The 22,608-nt window shown below is 43.0% G+C and overlaps 1 protein-coding gene across 1 annotated transcript in view; it reads left to right on the forward strand.

Annotated features, from left to right (window-relative positions):
* The window catches only part of LOC144823272 (sodium channel protein type 2 subunit alpha-like), a 662,530-nt gene that overhangs the window by 210,439 nt on the left and 429,483 nt on the right, over positions 1–22,608 (forward strand). Inside the window, exon 3 of the mRNA XM_078681628.1 lies at positions 8,932–9,012. The gene's annotated coding sequence lies outside the window, so the exon portion shown is untranslated. The remainder of the gene's footprint in view (positions 1–8,931; positions 9,013–22,608) is intronic.

Below are 22,608 nucleotides of genomic sequence, written 5' to 3' on the forward strand. Positions count from 1 at the left end.
ATCTTTGGAATCCAGACAGGTCTTGCTGGGACAGGTGGTTTTTCTTCAGTGGCTGTTGGCTGTTGCTTTTACTTTATATTACTCAGACTTCTTCTTGTTTCATTTAAGTCCTGTAAAACAGCCAAACGGTCTTTGATATCAAAGGCTTTTTCTTCTACCACTGAAATGTGACTATCTAAATCCTGAATGTGCATTCTAGTACCGAACAATAGTTCGTATGGAGTGAGACCTTTTAGAGAATTTCTTGGCAGATTATTAAGACTATGTTGGACACTTGTTAAATGTTTGACCCACTCATCACCCGAACCTAATACCCTCGCCGTTATAGATTGCTTTATGTCCCAGTTTTTTCTTTCCACTACCGCATTTCCCTCAGGATGGAATGGAGAAGAGTACCGCAATGCAATGCCCATGCTGGTCATGGCCTCCTTGTAATCCCGAGAGCTAAACGCAGGACCCTGGTCAGAATGTAGCATGCCAATTGCGTATGTGCCGATAAAGACTCGCAAATCTTTTATAACAGTTCTGGCGTCAGCCGAGCTCCGGTGTCTACATTTTACGTGAATCTAGTCTTAATTTTTATGGGAACGCATTTCTCCGGCTGGATTTCTGCGTATAGATAGCCTGATGCTTTCTAATAAAGGAGTCCTGGCAGTAGTCTGGTCCGGTTCACAACTGCGATCTCTGTTGCAGTCTGGACAATCCTTTGCAAATTTGTAATGTTGCAGGCTCATCCCCGGCCACCAGTATTCTGATTGTAATTCTTTAAGAGATTTCACGATCTCTTGGTGCCTTAAACCCTCTCCCATGTGTGCGTCTGCTATCAATAAGACTCTCCGGTTCGTGTTTGGAATTACTCTATCCCCCACTCCAGGGATTTGAGCAAAAGGAACGGAGTTTGCATCAATTATGTATGTATAACTGAGTGGATAGTTCAAAGGTAATGCTGCATAGTCGCCTTTTAAAGACGCTTTTACCGCCAGCATGGTTTCTCCGTCTATGTGTTTTTTAGAATGCTTTTTTGTGGCTACGGAAGCCGGTTGAACCGCTTCCGCTGTGGCTCTGTTAGCCAATGAATTCCCTGCAACGTGAACGCCATCACGTTGATGACTCAGTGTATGTATCACGTGAGTCTTTCGTAGTTCTTTCTGCAAAAGAACTACCTGTTCCCAAAGCTTTTTATGCTTTATTGTGGCACCTGTGTCAACTTTGTAATCGTTTTGAACCCAGTTCTGCAAGTCATTATTGTAAGACCTGATGCAGAAATGCGAATCGCACACTATTAGTGTCGGGAATTCACGATCGGCATTTTCAAGCGCCATCTTTAAAGATCTGATTTCAGCTCGCTGAGCTGAACAGTTTCTGAGTGATTCAGTTTTGGTGATTATTGATCTGAATTTACCAAAGCGCCAGCAACCTTTAACAATCGCGCACGCTGCGTTGTAGGCTTTTTTTATCCACATCGTAATATTGGCAAATCTGTCCATGTAGATTACACATGTGTACTGTTCGAGAGGCAGAATTTCGATTGGCAGAGGATATTCTTCTTCATATTCCAGATCTTCTCGTTTTTTCATTTTCGGGTCAAAATAGTATTTCACGTCTTCTGCAGCAAGAGAATTTTCCCATTGTATCCATTTTGGATCTAATGCCACAGCATTCAAATTACGTGGGCTTTTTAATGCCTCAAGGGCTGATTCTGCTGTTAGAACAGTTATCTTCCTGCCTTGGGCTTGGGCTATTTCTTTTGCTACAGCAGTTTGAACTGCTATTAGAATCTTTTCAGTAGAACTGAATTTCATTTCAGCTTGTGTGTACAAGTGAGATTTGTAAGCTATTGGTACCGTTTCTCCCTCATTAGAGGTTAGGTACGTGAATCCGCATTTTCCTGGGATGACTCGGATTACAAGGTTGCGTTCGTTTTCGCGTGTTTGCAATTTTGTTTTACCTAACATGTCTGTTTGCAATGATCTTAAAATTTCTCTGTGTTTCTGAGTCCAATTTGTTGGTTTGAAATCAGGTTTTATTAATTCATAGAAAGGTTTAACCCTCTCTGCATAATTTAGAATGTATGTTCTTCCGAAATTCAGGAAACCTAGTATTGATTATAAGTTCTTCACCGTTTTAGGTGCTTGGAGTACAGCGCACTTCTCTAAGAAGTTGTCTGCTAGGCTTTTGCCTTCACTTGATAATTCATATCCTAAAAACAGGACAGTTAGATGGGCAATTCGTGACTTTTTAAAGTTGAATTTGTAACCCTCAGCTGAAAACCCAAGTATTATGGTGTTTACTCTTTTCAAGTGTGTCTCCAGGTCATCATCTGTGAGATAGATGTCATCGACATAAGATAATGCCTCATCATCATATATTTATAGTAACTCTGTTACCCTTGCTGAGAATAATCCTGGGCTATTCTTGAATCCCTGTGGGAGTCGACAGAAGTCTTTTTTGTGACCCCATTATTGAGAAAGCGGTCAAATACCTGCTTTCAGGTGCAATATTTTGACAAAAGAATCCATTAGAGATATCTAATGTCGTTTTATATTTTTTGCGCACGATGTTATTCATTAGTGCTGCCCTGTGTGAGTTTTGTACTGCAAATGATTTGCAACAGAAGTTTAGGTGTCTGTAGTCCAAAACTAGACGATATGAATCGTCTGGCTTGGAGACAGGAAACAAAGGATTGTTCATTTGTGAGGTGCATGTTTCAATCACCCCCTGGTATTCAAGTTGATCTAAGATCTCCCTGACTTGCTTTTTAGCTCCTTGTTTAACTGGGTACTGCCACTGTGCAGTGGGTTGATTTTTTAACTGGATTTTGCGAGGAGGAGAATCCTCATCCCATCCTACATGATTTTTATATAATGCAGGAGCTTGGGCCACTGCCCATTTTCTTGCATATATGGATTTTTTATGAGTTGAAATATGATTTGAGAAGGCAGGCATAATCATTTCTTCGCCATGAGGGCACTCCCTGACAAACTCTGGTGGCCAGTCTTTCTCAGCTAACAGGATGTCATAGCCCTTCGAAAGGTTATCTCAAAAGAGACCCCTTACTTTCCTAGTCTTGTTCCCCTCTATACGCAATGTTATTTCGTATAATTTATGGGGTCTGCTAATTCTGGTGTCTGCAGTTTCCACTTGAATGTATTCATTCGTGTCCACTGTCTCCAGAATATTCATCAGGATCTTGCGAGCTATGGGCACTTCTGCTGCGCTGTCTAGCATTGTCTGGACCTACTCTCTGTTTTTCAGTTGTGTCCTCAGTATCCTCGGCATGTTTTATTCTAATACTTGCTACCTTCTTTTTTGGAAATTGTAATTTTTTACTTTGATGGGCAGGTTCCTTGTCTTTGGACTTGACGTGCTCTTCTTTGTGTTCTGACCGTCCTCTTCTTTCCGATTTCTGTGAGGAAGTCTGAAAAGATAGAGAGGGACGTGTATCAATATCTTGCTATCTATCAGGTTTTCTCAATTTATCCCTATCTCTAAGGTTGTATCTTTTCTCAGAGGACTCCCTCTGGGGAGACTTGTGTCCTTGGTCCGGAGATCATTCTCTCAGTTGAGAAGACCTTCCTCTAGACTGGAATCGTTTTTCTCTGGGAGTGGATTGTTTATTACCATCCAAACTCTTTTTTGGAGTGTTTAGATTATTTTTAATAAAGTTTTTTTCAGGATTTTCAGTTAGTTGGGGTTTTATTGGTTTCCCACCCAAACTGTCTCTACCTAGTTCTTCATAGGATTTTTCTATGATTCTGGCAAGTTCAAATGGTTTTTCTGCTATATGTTTCTTTCAATTTCTGCAGGTATGTTATGTCGTCCATTGCCAATTGAACTAATTCCCTATATGCCTTTGTTAATTCTTTTAGTTTAGCTAAAAGTTCTTTGCTTGACATTTTTTCAATATCTGGCTGTGGTGTGTGGCTGGCTAGAACCGGCCACGTGGCTCCTGGTCTACCTAGTGGACCTAACCTGGTGATGTGATTTTGATGTTTTAGGGCGCCTTTAAACCGGAGCAGCTGCTCTTGGTATGTTAGTGGGATTTAAACGTCCTCGAAAGGAGTGTATTCATCCGGAGGTTCCTCTATTTTGTAATAGTGGAATTCGTGTGTTACAGCGTTTGCTGCTGGAAAGTTTATCCATGAATAGAATACCTCTGTCTGCCGATATTCATGGGCCTCTACCACAAATATGACTGTACCACCTCGTGATGATACTCCATTTTCTATAAGTTTTTTAGTTATAGTTCTTCTTACATTTACCGGGATGATTATAGCATCCGGGTCATTCTGTTGGAGAGTTGTGTCATCCGCTAAGAGCTGAGCTGCTATTCTAGCTCTTTCTGTTTCATCGTCACTTTCCACCATTTCTACTGACAGAAAGTTATTTTTTGTTGCAGATCAAGTTTCAAGGAAACAAAGATTAGGTGCACAATATTTTGGAACACTGTATCCTTCAACATTGACTAAACCAAAAACTATACATAGGAATCTCTTCCTACTAAGTTCCGGCGGATTTTAACCTTTTACCCCCTCCAGACGTCTATTGGAGTTTTTACGGGAAAAAGGGTCTGTGTGAAAAAGCACGACTGAGTTACTCTAATGTCTTGCATTAGATTATCGCCTTACCAAACGTTGGGCGCCATGTAGTGTAGTTCCTATATTCCCAATAGTCTCTGCGCATTGGAATAATATAATCAGCAGTGTAGACGTAGGACTGAGGTCGACTAGGTCTCTGCAGACTATATTAGACTTAATTAGTTTTGCCAGCTATCTCAGAGGTCACTAGAAACTTTCTCGAATGTTCAGGAAAGAGTTAACTCTCCGGATTTAGACAAGAAGGGATTAGCTTCTGACAACCGCATAAACATGACAACTTTGCTCCCTCAGAATAAAGAGTGTATCTCTAGAGTCGTGTGAAAACAATAGACGGTTATTTCACTCAGTCAATCGTGCATACTTAGTTTCACCAGAGTGCAGAGAAATAGAGAGACGGGCATTTTCAATAAAAGGTGTTATTTATTGAGCAGTCTTCTTTGTCATGCAAGAGAAATGAATTGCCACAATTGCAATACTTATCATGAAGTAAAGTGCGTACAGTAAAAGTAGTATTATGAAATAATACTGTAAAAGCATTGATATGGTTTCTTAGCCATATGACACTTTAAAATGGATAAAAACATTGACTAACGTACTCAACTGGTGCTTCTAAATACGCCTACCCCGGTGTACCTGACCTAAGCCTAATACGTGGGAAGGAGTAGCAGTTTAAGTTAAGTTGGTTTTTGCCAAGGAATCTGAATCAAGAATTCTCTTATGGGTTTAGTCAGCTCCGTGCCTTGGTAATAAAATGTAGGAGGTCTTGAATCTCTCTCTCAGGACTCGATATCCCAGCGACCCGCAAGGGTGACTGGAAACACCAGAGCTGGATTTTCTCGGCTGGAGAAAAAGACAGCGTCTTTCGCAGTGCGTCAAAAGAGGAGGGGCGGCGTCCTTCGGCTCTCGCATCAGCTGGTCTTCCGGGCAAGTAGATAGCCGCTCTGCTCCCAACCACCGTGTGTTTGCTTAAGGCAACGTTGGTATATTTATTCCTGAAAGGTGCCGGGTTTGACGTAAGCTTGGACATAAGATGTCACTAGGAACTAACAGTTCTTTCTGGACAGTCGGAGTTCTTGTGCAAATCAAAACAAGAGCAGGGGGATTTCCCAGGCTGTTGGAGGCTTGGTTTGTTTAACACCTTCACTGCGGCGGCTATTCCGCCGCAGTGCTAAGTGTTTGGGGCGGCCACGCGGCGGGCGCATGCTGGTGACGGAACCGCTCCGTCACCAGCGTCGGTTGAGCTGTGCTCGTGACGGAGCGGTTCCGTCACGGCCCGCCCCGCTCAATAGAACCCTCAGCGCAGGCGCGGAATTCGCGCCGCGCATGAGCGTTCTATCGAGCTGGGCGGACCATGACGGAACCGCTCCGTCATCAGCACAGCTCAACCGACGCTGATGACGGAGCGGTTCCGTCATCAGCGCCGAAGGGGTTAAAGAACGCATTGTACTTTCTAGGAGTTGTGGGGAGTAGCCTTGCCGTATTTGGACTGCATGGGCTATTACTAAATATGGATATGATTCTTATGCCTTTATAAGGATATTATTTATTATAACCATACAAGGGCATAAATCGGGAATATCTAATTAGGGTCCTAGATAGAAACACAACACAGGTGGTCGGTTGTCCCCTTCCGACTCACTACCAGAGATCTCTACAGGTATCCTGCGCTTGGTAGCAATGTTGTGAAGGATTGCACACACTGCCACGATGCGGCAGCAGACCTCAGGCTCGTATTTGATGGCCCCACCAGTCTTGTGAAGTATGCGGAATCTGCTCTTCAAAAGGCCAAATGTCCTCTCAATGCAATTTCTTGTGCGTATGTGTGCAGCATTGTAACGCCGTTGCTGTGGTGTTGCAGGGTTGAGGTATGGGGTGAGGAGGTACTTACAGAGACCGTGGGCGCTGTCAACTAAATGGAAGGAGCAGAGGGTGAGTGCCTGTTCTGCGCAGCTACATGATCACAATGTACTATTTGGGGGCATGTGTACTTACCTAGTAGGTGTCCTTTGCCAATGTCTCCCCTGGCCAGTCGTGTGTGAATGCCGCTGTGCCGGAATATGAAGAGTCATGTGTGCTCCCCAGGTATTGTGCCACTATGTCCGTGATGAAAGTCTTAGCGTTGCACACCATCTGGATATTGAGGGAGTGGTAGGACTTGCGGTTCCGGTACATGTATTCCATTTGTGCTGGTGGGCAGATGTGGATGTGGGTACAGTCAATGCATCCTATTACATGTGGGAATTGCGCAACGTTGTAGAATTGAAGCTTGGTCTTATTCAAGTCCTGTTGGCTGGTCGGGAATGAGATTTAGTGGTGTAGCCGGGTCAGCATAGTCTCCAGGAAACTCCTTAGGCAGCGGGACATGGTGCTCTGGGATATCCCCCCCTGCAACAGCGACTATCCCCTGGAAGCTTCCGGAGGCCAGTAGGTGCAGGCTACACAAGACCTGGACATGTGTGGGCACGGCATTAGTCCTCCTTGTTGGGTGCTGCATCAGGGGGTCTAGGTCCCGGATCAGCTTGATGATCATTGCCCCATTCAGGCGGTACTTAGAGTAAATTTGCTCCGCAGTTTGGCCCAGAAGGGTGACCCGCTGGTGGAATATTCGCTCCTGGATCCTGCGTCTGTTCCGTGCTGCAGCCTGGAGCCTTCGCCGCCTGACCTCCATGTAGAGTCCTGGCATTGTGAGAGTCCTCATGCTCCTACTGTGATTCCTTAAGTGTGTTTATTCAGGACTGCACCTGTGGCTCGTTAGGTTTTTTTCTTTTTTTTTTCCCTTCATGGTTACCACCTGCTTCTGGTTCTCCTTAAATTGCGCGTCGCAAATAGCGATTTTCAGCTTTTTTGGTATTTGCGACTTTTCATGAATTGCGTTAGCGAATATTTAGCGAAATCGCAAAAAAACGCAGAATCCATGGATTCTCGCTATTTCCGATTCGCTATAGGGGTTCCTCCTAGATTCTGTGATTTATTTTGCGATTTCGCTATTTTTTTTTGCGAATTCACAATTTCTGTGTTTTTCACTTCATGAATTGCTTTTCTGTTAATTGCGATCGCAATAGCTAATTCGCAGCTATTGCGATCGCAGTTAGGCTTGATGAATCTATATGTATACCTTTTATTCACTACTTCAAACAATGTTCCCAATACTGGTATATCTGCCCTTTTTGGATTTTTTTTAGCTAGACTCATGTCACTAGCTGCCTAAGCTGTGACACTCCTGCCTTTGAAGTGTTGACAAAACAATTTTCTGTTTCTCATAAAAATTCCGAGGTTCTTAAGATTTAACTGTTATTTATGGGAGAAAAGTTGAGACCTACAGGAGGCTATGAAATTCCTTACTTATTTTCTATTCAGGCTTTTGCGAATTTTAGATTATGCAATTTTTAAAACCGAAGTTGAAAGTGTTAATATCCAAGGCATATCAGAATTAACAGTCTCTCGTTTTAAAAATGTTTATCAAGTCATGACATTTTCTCAGGTTGGTCTTCTCAACCATCACAGTCTCAAGGACAAATTTTCCAGGGAAACCTGTTTGGGCACTACTACTTGTACATTTCTTAAAAGCATCTATGGATATTTCTGTTCGTGTCTTGAGCAAACAGTTTCTCTCTTAAGCATGAATAACCTTATTTGTGTTATATAAGTGGCATACGTCTATGTTCCCCCATTGAAACACCTTAGAGAAATAAAAATTTGCTGATGCATTTTATTTTATTTGATCCTGTGTACCTTATAGCGTGCATACAGTGCACAGGATATTTTTTAAGTGAAAGCGGATATAGCTTCCAACGTACAATAGAAGCTCAGGGATGGTGGTTCTTTCCTTGGTGCTAAACCTCTTTACTGCTATTTTGAAAAGTGTCCACGAAAAAGTTGATAAATATGTACTAGAAAATGACGTTGTAATGGGAAATAAGTATGCAACACATTTCTCTGTTTTTCTTGCCTACTTTGCTTAGGAACCACTAGACTCCTTACCATCTGTTCTTGACATTTTAGCAATATCTATCTATCTATCTGTCTGTCTGTCTGTCTGTCTGTCTGTCTGTCTGTCTGTCTGTCTGTCTGCCTGCCTGCCTGCCTGCCTGGATAGATAGTTAGATAGATAGATAGATAGATAGATAGATAGATAGATAGATAGATAGATAGATAGATAGATAGATAGATAGATAGATAGATAGATAGATAGATAGATAGATGACTTTGTTTTAGTAATAGTTTATTTTGCAAGTAAGCATTATTGTTAAAATATCGATGTGGAACCCTCTTAAACAAACATTGCACAGTAAATATATTTCAAAGCATAACCTCAATTATTTTTGTTTTGCAGCAGTCCAGGAATTGGCACATGGATGTGGACCTCCACAACCATCGATTCTAACATGAATTTCGTGACTCCTGTGTGTCCATGGTATGTGTTTTTAAATTTAACATCTATTTGTATCCGCTATTTCAAAGTCGTTCTTACCAAGCTCAGAAAGATTAATTGTCTGCTTTGAGTTATGTGGGATATTTGCAAGGTAGCAAAGCAATTTTAGTGTGTAGTAAAAGCCTAAGAAATCCATTATATAATGAAATAAAAAAGGGGTCCAAATACGATATGAGACTACTAAAGCGTAGTAGAATGATTAAAGATTAGGGTGGTCATGGACTTTGAGGGCTCGCCTAATAACCCAGAGTGAGTGTAAAAACTGAGGCGCCCCAAAGTAATGCTCTTATCATCGAGCTTCTCATGGGGGGGAGGGGTGGGGGGGGGGGGGCAGAGTGTGTGTCCCAATTATGTCCTAAATGGCTATATACCAGGAAGTATATTAGTTATAATGGTATTTTTTCTGACGATGAGATTTGTACATATCTTAATTGTTTTTATTTCGTACTCTAACAAGTTTTGAATTGATTTTAATTCATGAATTTCATATATTGGGGATGCAAAGTAGTTTTATTTATATGATTTATCTATGTCTTCCTAGTGTTTCATGTTTTTGTATAATTAATTCCATTTGTATTTTTCTGAATCGCTTTTATGACTGTAAATTATCGAAGAAAGCTGTTGAAATGATTAAAGAAAAGTCTTGTTTTCAAGAGATTGTAAAAGTGGAAATAATTTTATTCCCATTTTGTGGAGCCTTCCGGCAACTTCTCCATTTCAATTATTTCTCTAAGCCTGTTTTTCTGTGTTGCAGTATATGGATATTATTTGAAGTCCTATTAGTGGAATATTCCTGACCTACTTCAGTAAATCGATAAACCTGAAAGTAACGTACAGCTGTAGCATTGTCAGCACTGTACATTATGGCCTTCCCTGCCAACTGTATCACACAACGCAGATTTAAAAGGAGTTCTGAAGTTTTCATCGATAGCCGAATTAAATTTAGACACTTGTAGAGCTGTAAGATTTGCCTACCACAGACTCCCACAGGCTTCAGAAACGTGCAACATACATTCGATAGTAAAGTGCAGGTTACAGCTATGAACTAACCATTAGCAGTGCGCATGTATGAGCTGTGATGTAGTGTTTGTTTTTTACATTGGACGCAGATGAGCAGAGTTCTTAAGCTGGGTTCACAGCCTGACTAACTTGCCCAAAAGTTGTGTGTGCTCCTGCCCTAATCATTTTATGTGACTTAAGTTCCCATTATCTGGAAACAATAGAGGTGCGTAGGGCATTTAGCACTTATTAAACAAACAGTATAATTTTCTTCCGCCTGGAAGCAGGTGGAGGGGGTATGGTGGGTTTTTGCATTGTTCATCGTGCATGTTTCCCCAGTCACAAACATTCCACAGGCCTTCCTTTAGTCATGCTTGCTGTCAAGAGAAGATAGCGGTACAAAAGGGGGTGGTGATGGACGGAGCGTCTGAATCAATCAAACACTCACACCCAGTCAAAAGATCTGGGTTTAATCCATCACCATTCTTTAGCCCACTCTGCCACCCCAGTTCAGACATGGCTATATGCAAATCAGTCTGACCCTGTTCCTCATGGGAACAGTCCAGCCCGAACTGCCAAGCCATGTCTTCCCTGGACCGGAAACAAGCTTCCGAGGACCGGTTTCTGGCATTCCAGCAGTCTTCAGCACGGCTAGCTTGAATCCAGTGGCAAAGTGAGCAAGGGACTCACGTCTGAGCATACCCTGCCACACTTAAGGTGGCCAAAAGCGGTACAAAAGGGGATGGTAATGGACGGAGCATTTGAATCAATCAAACACTCACACCCAGTCAAAAGATCTGGGTTTAATCCATCACCATTCTTTAGCCCACTCTGCCACCCCAGTTCAGACATGGCTATATGCAAATCAGTCTGACCCTGTTCCTCATGGGAACAGTCCAGCCCGAACTGCCAAGCCATGTCTTCCCTGGACCGGAAACAAGCTTCTGAGGACCGGTTTCTGGCATTCCAGCCGTCTTCAGCCCGGCTAGCTTGAATCCAGTGGCAAAGTGAGCAAGGGACTCACGTCTGATGCCCTTAGTGTGGCAGGGTATGCTCAGACGTGAGTCCCTTGTTCACTTGGCCACTGGATTCAAGATAGCCTGGCTGATGAGGATTATGAATCCGAAAACCGGTCCCAGGGTGCTTGTTTCCGGTCCAGGGAAGACATGGCTTGGCAGTTCGGGCTGGACTCTTCCCACGAGGCACAGAGTCAGACTGATTTGCATATAGCCATGTCTGAACTGGGGTGGCTGAGTGAACTAAAGAATGGTGATGGATTAAACTCAGATCAGTTGACTGGGGGTGAGTGTTTGATTTGTTCAAGCGCTCCGTCAATCATCCCCTTTTGTATCGCTTTGTCAAGAGAAGATAGCCATAAAACGTCATTAGTTGACGTTTGTGTCAAGTGCAGAAAAATATCGAGATGGTGCATTGTAACACCAGAAGCAGAGAGGAGAGTGGAAAAGGGGAGATTTCAGAATGAAGGGAGAGGAGCTCAAAAGGGGATGAGGAAAGAGAAGAGGTTGTGAAAAGTCGATTGATCCAAGCGTAGGAACTACATGCAACAATCACCGCGCTCACTAAGCATATGCAGAAGGAAGTGACGAATACCAGGTGTAGAACACTGAACAGATTTTACATGAAGCGCATAAGTAAACTTCTTTCCTGGTAGTATAGGTAAAGTGAAACATATCTCTCAATAGAATTCAAGTTGCCCTCAACGTCTGCATCCTCGTGGTTTGATGACAGTAGCCACATTCTGCCATGGGTGGGCAGTACACATGGGGTGCACTGCCCTCCGTATCATGGCTTTGTGCTATGCTTGAAATGCAACATGAAAGCACATGACATTCATAAAAAGCAGTCCCACAGGGGGAAGAATGTAGTGCCAGCTACAATATCTCACACATGGCATAATGATGACACAGGTCCCCGTGCAGCGTGTTGCCATTGGTCTCTGCAGCAGGAAGTCAATTCAGGGATGAAATGGTGATGTCCATTGTGTTGCTGTTTGTGGCAGTGGGTTCATTTTCATGACGGATGAGGTTTTGAGATGACAGAAACTTCAGTGAGGCAACCTTATTTGCTTATGTGGCAGTATCAGCTGAGTCATTTAAGTCATTGACGAGGACATTGTCAGGCAAAAAGTAGATAAACATAAAAAACAGAAAATGTATATCTACATGTGTTCTTGAATGCGCACAATCTTTAGACGAGGCTAAAGTTTATAGATTAGGTGAGATATGTCCCAGCTTTGGGAGATCAAAAGGGAAAACTATGTGCTCACTGCATCTGAGTTCATGTCCCAGTCCTCCAATTTGGAGAAGGCTTGTGAACCAGACAACATGTATTCAAGAGTCTGAACCCTCAGCCTAGTCTTTGATTCCTAGAACGGTAGGATGTGCCTTACATGGAGGTCCACCCTGCTTTCCAGTTTTAACAGCATGTCTGTAACCTTTGAATCCTGAGCTCCTATAGGAGCATATACTTTGATAATTCAACATATCTTTACAAATTTGTGAGGTCACCCCTCGTTTTCAAAGGTCATTTCCTGAACACATAACTGGGGTCACCACATTTACCCTTCCAAGGGTTTTCTGCCAGAGTATGTCTGGTTTGTGGAAGGATAGTGTTGAGATGGTGAAACATCTTGTCATGCTCCTTAATCGTGCTCTTGGGTAAGATCAATCTTCTCATCACTGAAATCTTGGGAATTTGTAAAAATCAGCGGGGTTCTTCTGGGAGACGTAGAGGATTGTTTCTTTTGCATTTTTAAGGCTGGTTTAAAAAGCTACGGAACATGCTAGATTACTATCTAGCTTCAATTCTTCATCATTTTACTTGATGTTGTCGGTCCCTGCTAAATGTGCCTTATACTTTATGGTGTTCTAATAAAGTATGGTGACTTTTGCCCCTAGTAATACTGAACCCAGCAATACTGGAGCAAAAAAAAACTTTTTGTAGACTTGCTGGGAAAATGTTCATGAGGCAGAGTTTTCTCCCATTGAGTTAGGCAAAATAATATTACAAAAGACCTTTATCTTGCTGGATATTACTGTGATCTTAATAATCAGACCGAATGAGTATTAACAGGGACAGTTGGTAAGTGAGTTATGCAATGGAGAGTGTTGATGATTTCTCAACTGTTCGACTCTAATCTGATGCCATCTTAGCCTAAAGAATTGAGAGCCTACTAGTGTATACCTGAAAACGACAATAAAAAAGATTGTAATATAAGTTTAACTGATTGACAAAGAATACTCGATTATTAATTAAGCCTTTGACTGACTTTAGCAATACCTATATTAGATTGATACTCTTTGCTGCAATACTTTCTGTAAAACACTTTTTCAAACAGTTTCTTAATGCATGAAAAGCGTTTCCGGATTCCATTTGACCTCTTGAAAGATTTCACTAATTTTAACCCCTTAGCTGCTTAGCTATTTCTTGATGGTTGGGGCAATTACGCCTACGCCTTCATGACTTTTTTCCCACAAATTGTACGTATGCTAAATTTGAGTATTTTTTCCCAATTTTTGGGGATTCTAAAGGTATACAGCATTTGTGGATTCCCCTAAAGGGAACGAAAAAAATTAACGAAATGTAGCAAATTGTTAGATTTACTTGGAAAGAAAGGAAAAAAACTGCTGTGCAAGAAAACTTTTTTTTTTTTTCTAAAAATGATAACGAAAGCTTATCCAATGCTAAGACCACCCTCTTTCCAGCTTTTAGGAACAGCCAGAATTGTGAAGAATCAAAAATTACTTTACCCTGGGTTGTTGCATTTTTCTTAGTGGTAGTCCATTTTTAGGTCTCGCCTAGACGAAAGCAAAGCAAAGCTTTGCTGTCTAGGGCGAGACAATTTATGCAGTTACTTTTGGGGGAATGTGGACAGCAGAGTTCCACGCGCTTTTCCTGGCCGAGATTTAACCTCGGGAGCGCGCACGTCGCCGTGCCTCGTATTCCCATTCACAAACGAAGCCACTCTCACGCATGCGCACATACACACACTGCCTACACACACGCACCCCCCCTTAAACAGACACACGCTGCATACACACAGGCACCCCCCCTTAAACAGACACACGCACGCACAGACACACTCAAACAGACACAGGCGCGTACACCCCCACCCTCAACCCCACTCACCGGGCTCCTCTCCCCTTACGCATGGGAAGGCACTGTGGAGCTCTGTGGCAGAAGGAGCGCTGTCTGAAATCACCGCCGCCTCCCACAGCGGCATTGTAGGGAAATTAAAATTTGGCTCCCCGTAAACACCGCCGCAGCCCGGGAACCTCAGCAGCCTGAGAAATCCCGAGCGCAGCTCCTCTGACGTCAGACGAGGAGCCGCGCTGGGATTGGTGCCGGTGGGGCCGTTGCCTAGCAACGGAAGACCCGTCGACGGCGGGCGGGAGGGGCTTCTTCGCTCCTCACCCGGGCAGCGCCTGCTTTTTTACTTCAACTCCACAGCAATATAACACGGCGTTGTTATTTCCGCGCTGTTTTGCTCGCAAACTAGCGGTGGCGCGTCCCTTGTTTAGCTAATAGTTTGCTTGTTTAAGTTACTGGCCGCGGTGAGTAGGGTGCCGCAACTACAATCCCCAGCATTCCCACATTCATGTGAACACTCTCGGTTGTGGCATTGGCTCTTCTGCTTTAGAAATCATTTACTAGGACTAGTTATTTTTCATGTTAGAAAGCGGTGGATTTGGGACCAGCAAGGAACAAATGGCTGTATAAGGCATGTACTGGAGAGGGTTAATTACCGGCGATCTAGCCTGTTGGTAAGTGTATTTTACGCTGACTGTTGGTAGCGCGAGCATCTGAATCGAGGCCACGTGGGTTGCTGAGCATTTTGCAGCTATAATGTCTGATGAGCGTGTACCTCTGACTATCACATCACAAGCTTGTTAATTAATTGTTGTGGCTGTTTCCTTTTATTCAACTCTGCGTTGCTGGCTTTCTTTCTTTACCGAGTCTCCGGCCACCGCACTTCAGTGGCGTCACTAGGGGGGTGCGGGGGGTGCGGACCGCACCGGGTGACACCATCCAAAGGGGTGACACCATGGTCCGTGCCAACAATAATCTTGGCCGGCGGCCGGGTAAGGTTTGACAGACAGTAATATTATTTTGAATTTTGGTTTCCCGGAGTCTGTGACACCAAAATGCAAAATAATATTTCTGTCTGTTGAACCTTACCTGGCCGCCGATTAGCATCCCGACGTCAATGACGTTCGAAACGTCACTCACGTCGTGACGTGGCTCCCGGACCGGACGTTTTAAAAATCCAAATGCTACAAGTAACAGCGCGGGCTGCTAATGCTCTCCAGAAGCCCGGCTTCCTTGCTCATCGTGCCAGGCAACGAGGGCTCCTGTTTCCTGCCCTTGGCAGTCGGAGCACAGAGCAACATATTATTCTGGGAGGCGGAATGCTGAAGCAGAGGCAGCGCTGCCCATGCCTGTCTCCACAGTGACGGATGGCTTTCTCCGAGTCCTGCCTGCCTCTCCTAACGCTCCAGGGTGACACATTCAGAGGGCCCCTCCCCAAACACCCGTCCTGCAGTAGCGATCCTCGAGCCCCAAAAAGTTTATTTATTATTTTTTATATAGCGCGGACTTTACCCGAAGGCGTCAGAGCGCTTCACAATAGGAACTCTGTTAAATGATGATTAGAAAATAACAAGTGAACAAATTACAGAAGCAAACGTTAAGTTACATGTGGCAAAAGTGACAAGCAAGGCAGCCAGTCAGGAGGCTGGCGGCAGTTTTGTTTTTCAGAGCGCGCCCGTCTCTGGCAGAGCAGACAGTACTTTTTCTTCACTTGCGAGCTGGAGTCGCACTCAGACTTTGCTGGACAAGACATTGAGGTAGGAGGCAGCAGTGGATTTTAGTTTTAATTTGAAGTCGTGTATCATGCGGCCCACCCACACTCGCAGCATTCACCTGTCAAGACGTTCACACACGGTGGTTAAAAGAGGCACACCCTGTTGGTTCATGAACCTAATCGGCTCATTTGTTGGAGGCTTGCAGGTGGGAGGCCGGGGCTCACTTATCCAGTCATGCTGGGGTCCCGCTTCTGAAATTCATGCCCTCGATCATCTAAAAAAAAGTTGTTGAAAATAATGGAGGGCAACCATCATGCATTCATTTAGATATTATTTTGCCCGACCTGGTTATATTGCACCCTGAGACTTTGAAATAGCAGTTACATATTACATCACATCGGAGGCCTCCTGGAAAAATCGAGTTCTAACTGTGCACCAGCAGGAGTCCTCTTTAAACAGCAAATGGCGAATCATGGAGCATTGGTTCATTTTTCTTTTTCATTTTGTTTTCAATGACAGGTGCATGGAAACTTTTGTCTGAACTGCATTATGGGGTTTAAGGTCATAGTTTATTGTTAATTTGGGCAGCATTCACTGCATTGTGTGCTTTTACAATTGTGATTATCACTATTCATTTGCATAATTGACTGAGAAGTGCTTGGTATCATTTTCACGTAGTAGGCATGGTGAGTGAGCACAATATGATTCACTGCAGAGGGTCACGTATTTCTTGGCACAATTTGTGGTCACGTGTTTGTAGAGGAACTGCGCCACATGTTTAAAAGGATTGTTTCTACCTGTGTTACCACAAATTTGCTATCAGTTTGCTTGGTGGATAACTTTGTTTGTTTTAGGGATGGTGTAATGGGGGGGCTAAGCTGCCAACATTGGCACATGGTGTGAATCTGCTGGTTTCCACATTGGATCTTATCTCTACTCGCATTGTAACTCGACCGTTTGCCTATGTTTGGTTTACTTTAAGTTTCATGGTTGCTTTTGCTCAGGCCACCGCTCAGCACAGGAGCATTGATTGGCCGAGCAGCTGTTCGCAGGCCCCTGTTAGCGCACTTTAGTTCAATTACTTCTTATAGTTTCTTGTTGCTCAAATGGGTGTAATTTCTGATATTTATATGTTTCTCTATATGTTTCGTTGCTTGATTTTTGCTCGTGAGAAATTGTCACTCATAGTCGTTGAAATGTCACTCATAATTACACTGAAATTATAAAAATGTCACACACAGCAATCTGAAACCTTGGCAGCTATGGCAGCCTAGGGTGCCAATCACCCTGCACGTGATCACAGGGACGCGTGCCTTAATAGAAAACGACGACGATAAGCTGCGAAAGACATCTTGGTGTGTTTATTAGTGATTCACCAGGCTTTGCTGCCAGCTCTCGAGTGCACCATTCATCAATCTATTCCATTTAATTTTCAGAAACAAATGCAAGCTTACCGTAGCGCAATTACCTCGCTGCTGCAGCTCCTTGTTATAGCACGCCTGGGGGTGGTCGGAGGTCCCTAATTATGCGTGACTAATGCATTTAATGCGGTGATGCGGACACCTGCACTGGAATGCGTTAGTGTCACGATAAATGCGTGATACTTGGCAGGGCTGAATTGTGAGCAAACAAAATACATGAGGTTGGTAGCAAACGGTGCAATACAGGAGGAAAAAGTGACATGTGTACAGGTTACAAGAGAAAACAGTACAATTAGAGGTATAATACTGCATAATCTGGCAGACACTCAAGCACAAGAACAAACGTTACGTAGGCAATGGTGGCACTTGTGCAAGTATCTAAAGCAAACAAAATGTGAGAGGTAGCAAACAGTGTGCTACAAGAGAAAAGTGGCGTGCTAAATACTCCAAGGCCTCAAAAATCTTACCCGACCCAACACCAAGAAAGGGGAGGATGGATTCCGCCCCTGAGATTCTTGCCATGCGGGCAAGAGGAATCATTTCAGGAAAACCAAAGGAAAAAGAAGTCCCTGGAGGCTGAACTCTGGCTAACCGACCCAGGGAAGTGAACCTGGGTTTTACAGCGCCAGGTGCACGCTTGTCTTCCTCTGCAGCTGGTAAGTGGCACCCCCATTCTTCCCTTCGCTGTGTTTGAAAGTATGCCCTTTGAGGATTACAACCTGTGCTCCTTGTGTCTGAGCGTCTGATATACCCAGTAAACTGCTTTGGTCTGTAGTTGCGCTATTTTGTGCAAGTGTAACGAACTGCCCACTGGCTATGAGTTGCACATGGGTGTCATGTTTCCATAAGTTACTGTGTGCATCTTTCTGAGTCCGTGCAGATGTAACATGCTATGCCCGGAAACAGTGTAGCCCTGAACGGGCATGTAGGGTTCTTGTGCTGTCAGTAAACCTGTGTCTAACTGGGCATGGGTAGACTGGTGCCATGCGTAGTGTGTGTGTCCTGTACTGTCCAGGACATGTGTGTAGCTGCACATGACACGCGTGTGCCATGTGCATTTTAGTCCCTTTGTAAAGCTGTGTAAGGGTATCTGAGGGGCATCATGGATTCATGATGTAAGTCATGAGGGGGTGACACCATGAGTTACCCGCACTGGGTGACACCAACCCTAGTGACGCATGTTTCCATAAATCACCTCATCTCCCCGTGGCATCCCTCACCTCCTCCAGCAAGCCGATGCTGCTTCGACCGAAGAAATCAGATTATATGTGCCCTATTTGCATCGTGAATCAAGTACATATAATACAATGTGAAAAGTTGTTGGAAATTGGTCACTTTTGGAAGTGCTGCTGCAGAAAGAAAAAGGCAGTCTCCATTGCAAAATGCATATTTGCAGGCCCTGTTTCAATGTCATCCAAAGCCAGGCACATAAGCGCCTCCTTTTTGCAGTCAGTATTTTAGCATTACAGAAGTTGCCATGATTTTTATTCTATTGTAATGTCCGTATCATATTTCGTTGATGTACATGGCCGTAGGACATTTTTATTTTGAAAATATTAGGATCGGATCTCTTTTCATCAGGAAGCGACACTGCTGCTATTGTTAACAGTAGCGATTGCACAGCTAAATCTGGTTTTGGTGTGCAGATTTAAAGACATTACACTAACAGGCTGCTCTCTTACAACTTTGGATCTGATGATATTTTGCGATCTTTCTATTTATCGCAACAAAGAAAGTCATGAGTCAAATGTGTTTTTTATCCAATCAGAAGCAAGGTTTATGTATGAAGTACACAAGCGATCATATGCGTTTATAATATTGTAAATATGATTGCTCAGTGACTGAGTAGGCCGTTAGAAAAGGATCCTGGGAGACCTGATGACATTAATTACATTAATTGTGCTTTCAGACACACGTAGGATACATTACAGGAGTTACTTTTGTAGCTGTAGTTTACCACAAGCTACGCCCTAAAAACCTGTCATATATCTCTGGACTTTGATCCAAACAGCTTATAACCTTATCAGAATCATTCCAGATGAACAGTTTCAGAACACGCTGCACTTAGCACAGGTCATATTTCCATTTATAGGACGTTTTGCTTCAGCCCACTTCCAAACCTCACGTTCTTTAGTAAAAAAAAACAGCAAGGTAAACGTATTGTCTAAATTATGTGACAGTTATATTTCGGAATACAAATTAAGTTTAAATAACGGTAAATTGAGAGGGCATCCACCAGCTTTGGAAATACATTTTCTAGTATCTTCATGGGCAGTTTGCAATGCTTACGCACCACCTTCTGACCTATTAAAGAAATACTGTTAAATTGTGATGTAGTCCAGTAGCCCCCTTATTTTATGTAATGTGGCACAGTGAAATGTTAAACTCTGTCATTCTTTAGAGTGCATTTATTGATATTTGCCAGCTGCAAAATCAAATCATGAGACTCACAAATAGGCGTGAATTACAAACAGGGCACTCTGAAGCAGTGCTGCCACACTTTAAATCAGACAAAACCTGCTCTTCTCAGCAGAACTGCCAGTGGGCGAATGGGCAATAGTTCCACTTCTTAGCTGGGCAGTCATATTTTACTTGGGATAATGGGAAACTTTTTCACAGTGTTTGTGTAAATGTGTCTGTAAGAGCACTTGTCAGCATGGCTATCCTGTATTTAATGGGCTTAATCTGCACTCCTCAAGAGGATCATTGTACTTTCAGTTGGACATTTGCAGCTATGATCAGCAGGCAATATCATTATATAATGAGACCGTTTTAAAACAACTAAGCACTGTTCCTATTGTTTTAGTGGAGCATAGCAAATACTATAATTTACACATGCTAAATATGTCACAAGACAGTATCAGAACTTAGTCTGCCACCAATCCACCCACTACCTCAGTCCTCTCCAACCCACTTCACCCTATTCCTCCACCTTCCATGCCACTCTACAATATTTCACTCTGACACTACACTCTACGACGATCTCTGCCACTGAACTCTGCTCATCTCTACAGCACTCTATGCCCCCACCCAACTCCGCTCTACGACAGTCTACTCCACCAAATTCTGTCAATAACATTCTACTTCTCCCACTCCAAGACACTGGCAACTGCCATATAGCAACACGCCACATAAATACAGTACACATCATGCCACATAATTCCAATCAGCATAATTTCAATGAACACCACATAGTTCCACACAACACAATTCCACTCCACACATTTTAATTCCACACCACATATTTCAGCAAAGAATTACATAATGCAACTCAAAAACACTTTTACCCAACACACCACATACATCCAATCCACACTACAAAATACCACATCATACCACAAACTTCAACAACACACCACATAATTAAATTCCATAACATACCACTACACAACACAAAATGCCATTCCACATATTTACACTCCATAAAACACAATCACACTCCATACAGTTTCAAATACACTAAAAACCACATAATTACTATCCACTGCACCCCATGGCACATAATCCCACAACATACATCCACTCCACATGACACAATTCCACAACAAACAATAACATGCTCTCATATGGTTGACTTCGGATCTTCAAGCTGTTTCTTTACCGTACCTTTTCAAAGTTTCCAAACCTTAATATTCTCCTCTTCTTAGTGTGTCTTCTGCGTGCACAGGTGTTCCCTCTTTATAAGTCTGTAGTGTACTCTCCCCTTCTTTCTCTCTTTCTCACACACTTTCTGCTCCTCTGTCTTGAGTTCATTCACCACTTCCTGCACAAACTCTATATCCATCTCATCACCCTTTCTATATTCTATGCAGCTCTCCCCCAATCTATTTACCATGCCACATAATTCCGCTACTCAAATACACTCCACATCACACACTTCCACAACTAACAATTCCAACACAACCCATATAATTTCATTCCACACGACAAACACCCACTACACTCCAAACCAAAACACATAGGTAAACGACATTGTCATTTATAACGCCAATCGCTCTAACTCCTACAAATGCGAGACCTATTGCATTGCAAATGCTTGTTTAGATTTGAACCTACTTTCAATTTTGTTTTTAAATTAGACAAAAGTGTGAATTAAGTAAGGGTCATTTGTGCATACCACTTATGGTTTTCCCAAGGAAACTAATCGTTGAATAAAAACATAATATAATATAAATATGAAAAAATACAAATAGCTCACAGTGTTTTTATCTAGATTTTTAATCCCAATGGTGATTTAGAAAAACAATTTACCATTATTTCCATCAGAACAGTGAGTTTGCAAGGATATATAGTGTTTGTGGGTTGTCCAAAAATACGTGATATTCAGAAACATTAACCGAGCTGCAGCTGTTAATGTTTAGTCATTGTGTACAGAGCATACAGTAGTTTATTGGTAACCTGTATTGAATACAAAATAGGAATAAAGGAAACCTATGCATTTTTTTAAAACCAGCTCACGATACAGAATTAGGAATAGTGGTTATGTGCACAACAATTTGGGGTTACTCATATTTTAACGTGTTTCAGGAGTTATTTTGCCAAATGTGTTCCCACTTGCACACTGGCTTATGTTTGGAAGCCAACATTGGAAATAAATTTGACCTCTTTCTGTATTCTGTGATGGGAAGAAGCTAAATGTGATTGGCACAATAACTGGCAAACTCTTGGAGTGGCTAACCCACTGCCCTATGCAGTGGTAGGCGGAAGCAAAATATGAATGGCACAATAGCAAGGCTATGAGTGAATTGGCCTTATCCCTTGATGTATGCTGAGATGGGCAGAAGCAAAATGTGACTGGCACAATAACTGATCTATGGCTGAGGTGGGCTGTCACGCTGCTCTATGCAGTGAGGGGGGCGGGGGATGGAACACAAATGTAATTTGAGCTCCCAAAAAATGATTACTGCCAGGGACCACACAAGCCTGAAAACAAAATGGCTGCCTAATGTTCAGTGTCATTAAAGGGGCCCCAATGCCCCCCCTTCCAGGGAAATGAAAATGCTAAAAAAAATAAGGTCCCTGGGGGCCTCAATCCATATCGTAGGCAAGGCTGATGAACCCCTCAAATATGCCCCTGGCACATAACAGTGATTCCTGCTCAGGGATCATGACCACAATCCCTTCGAAGGAATTATTTAGGGAGCATTATTGCTTTTTAGGAAAGGCTCTCCCCTATCCAATGATGCCTCTCCGATTGCTGGTGACCCCCGCTGGGATAGTAAAGAAGCCAGACGAGTGGAGCAGCTCTTATTTGGTGAACTCCGTGTGCTGTGCCGTAGCCTAGTGATGTCAATGTGCCGTAACAGCGCATTGACATTAAAGATTGGGGTGGG

Source organism: Lissotriton helveticus, chromosome 3_1 (genome assembly GCF_964261635.1).
Source record: "Lissotriton helveticus chromosome 3_1, aLisHel1.1, whole genome shotgun sequence".
NCBI classification, from domain to species: domain Eukaryota; kingdom Metazoa; phylum Chordata; class Amphibia; order Caudata; family Salamandridae; genus Lissotriton; species Lissotriton helveticus.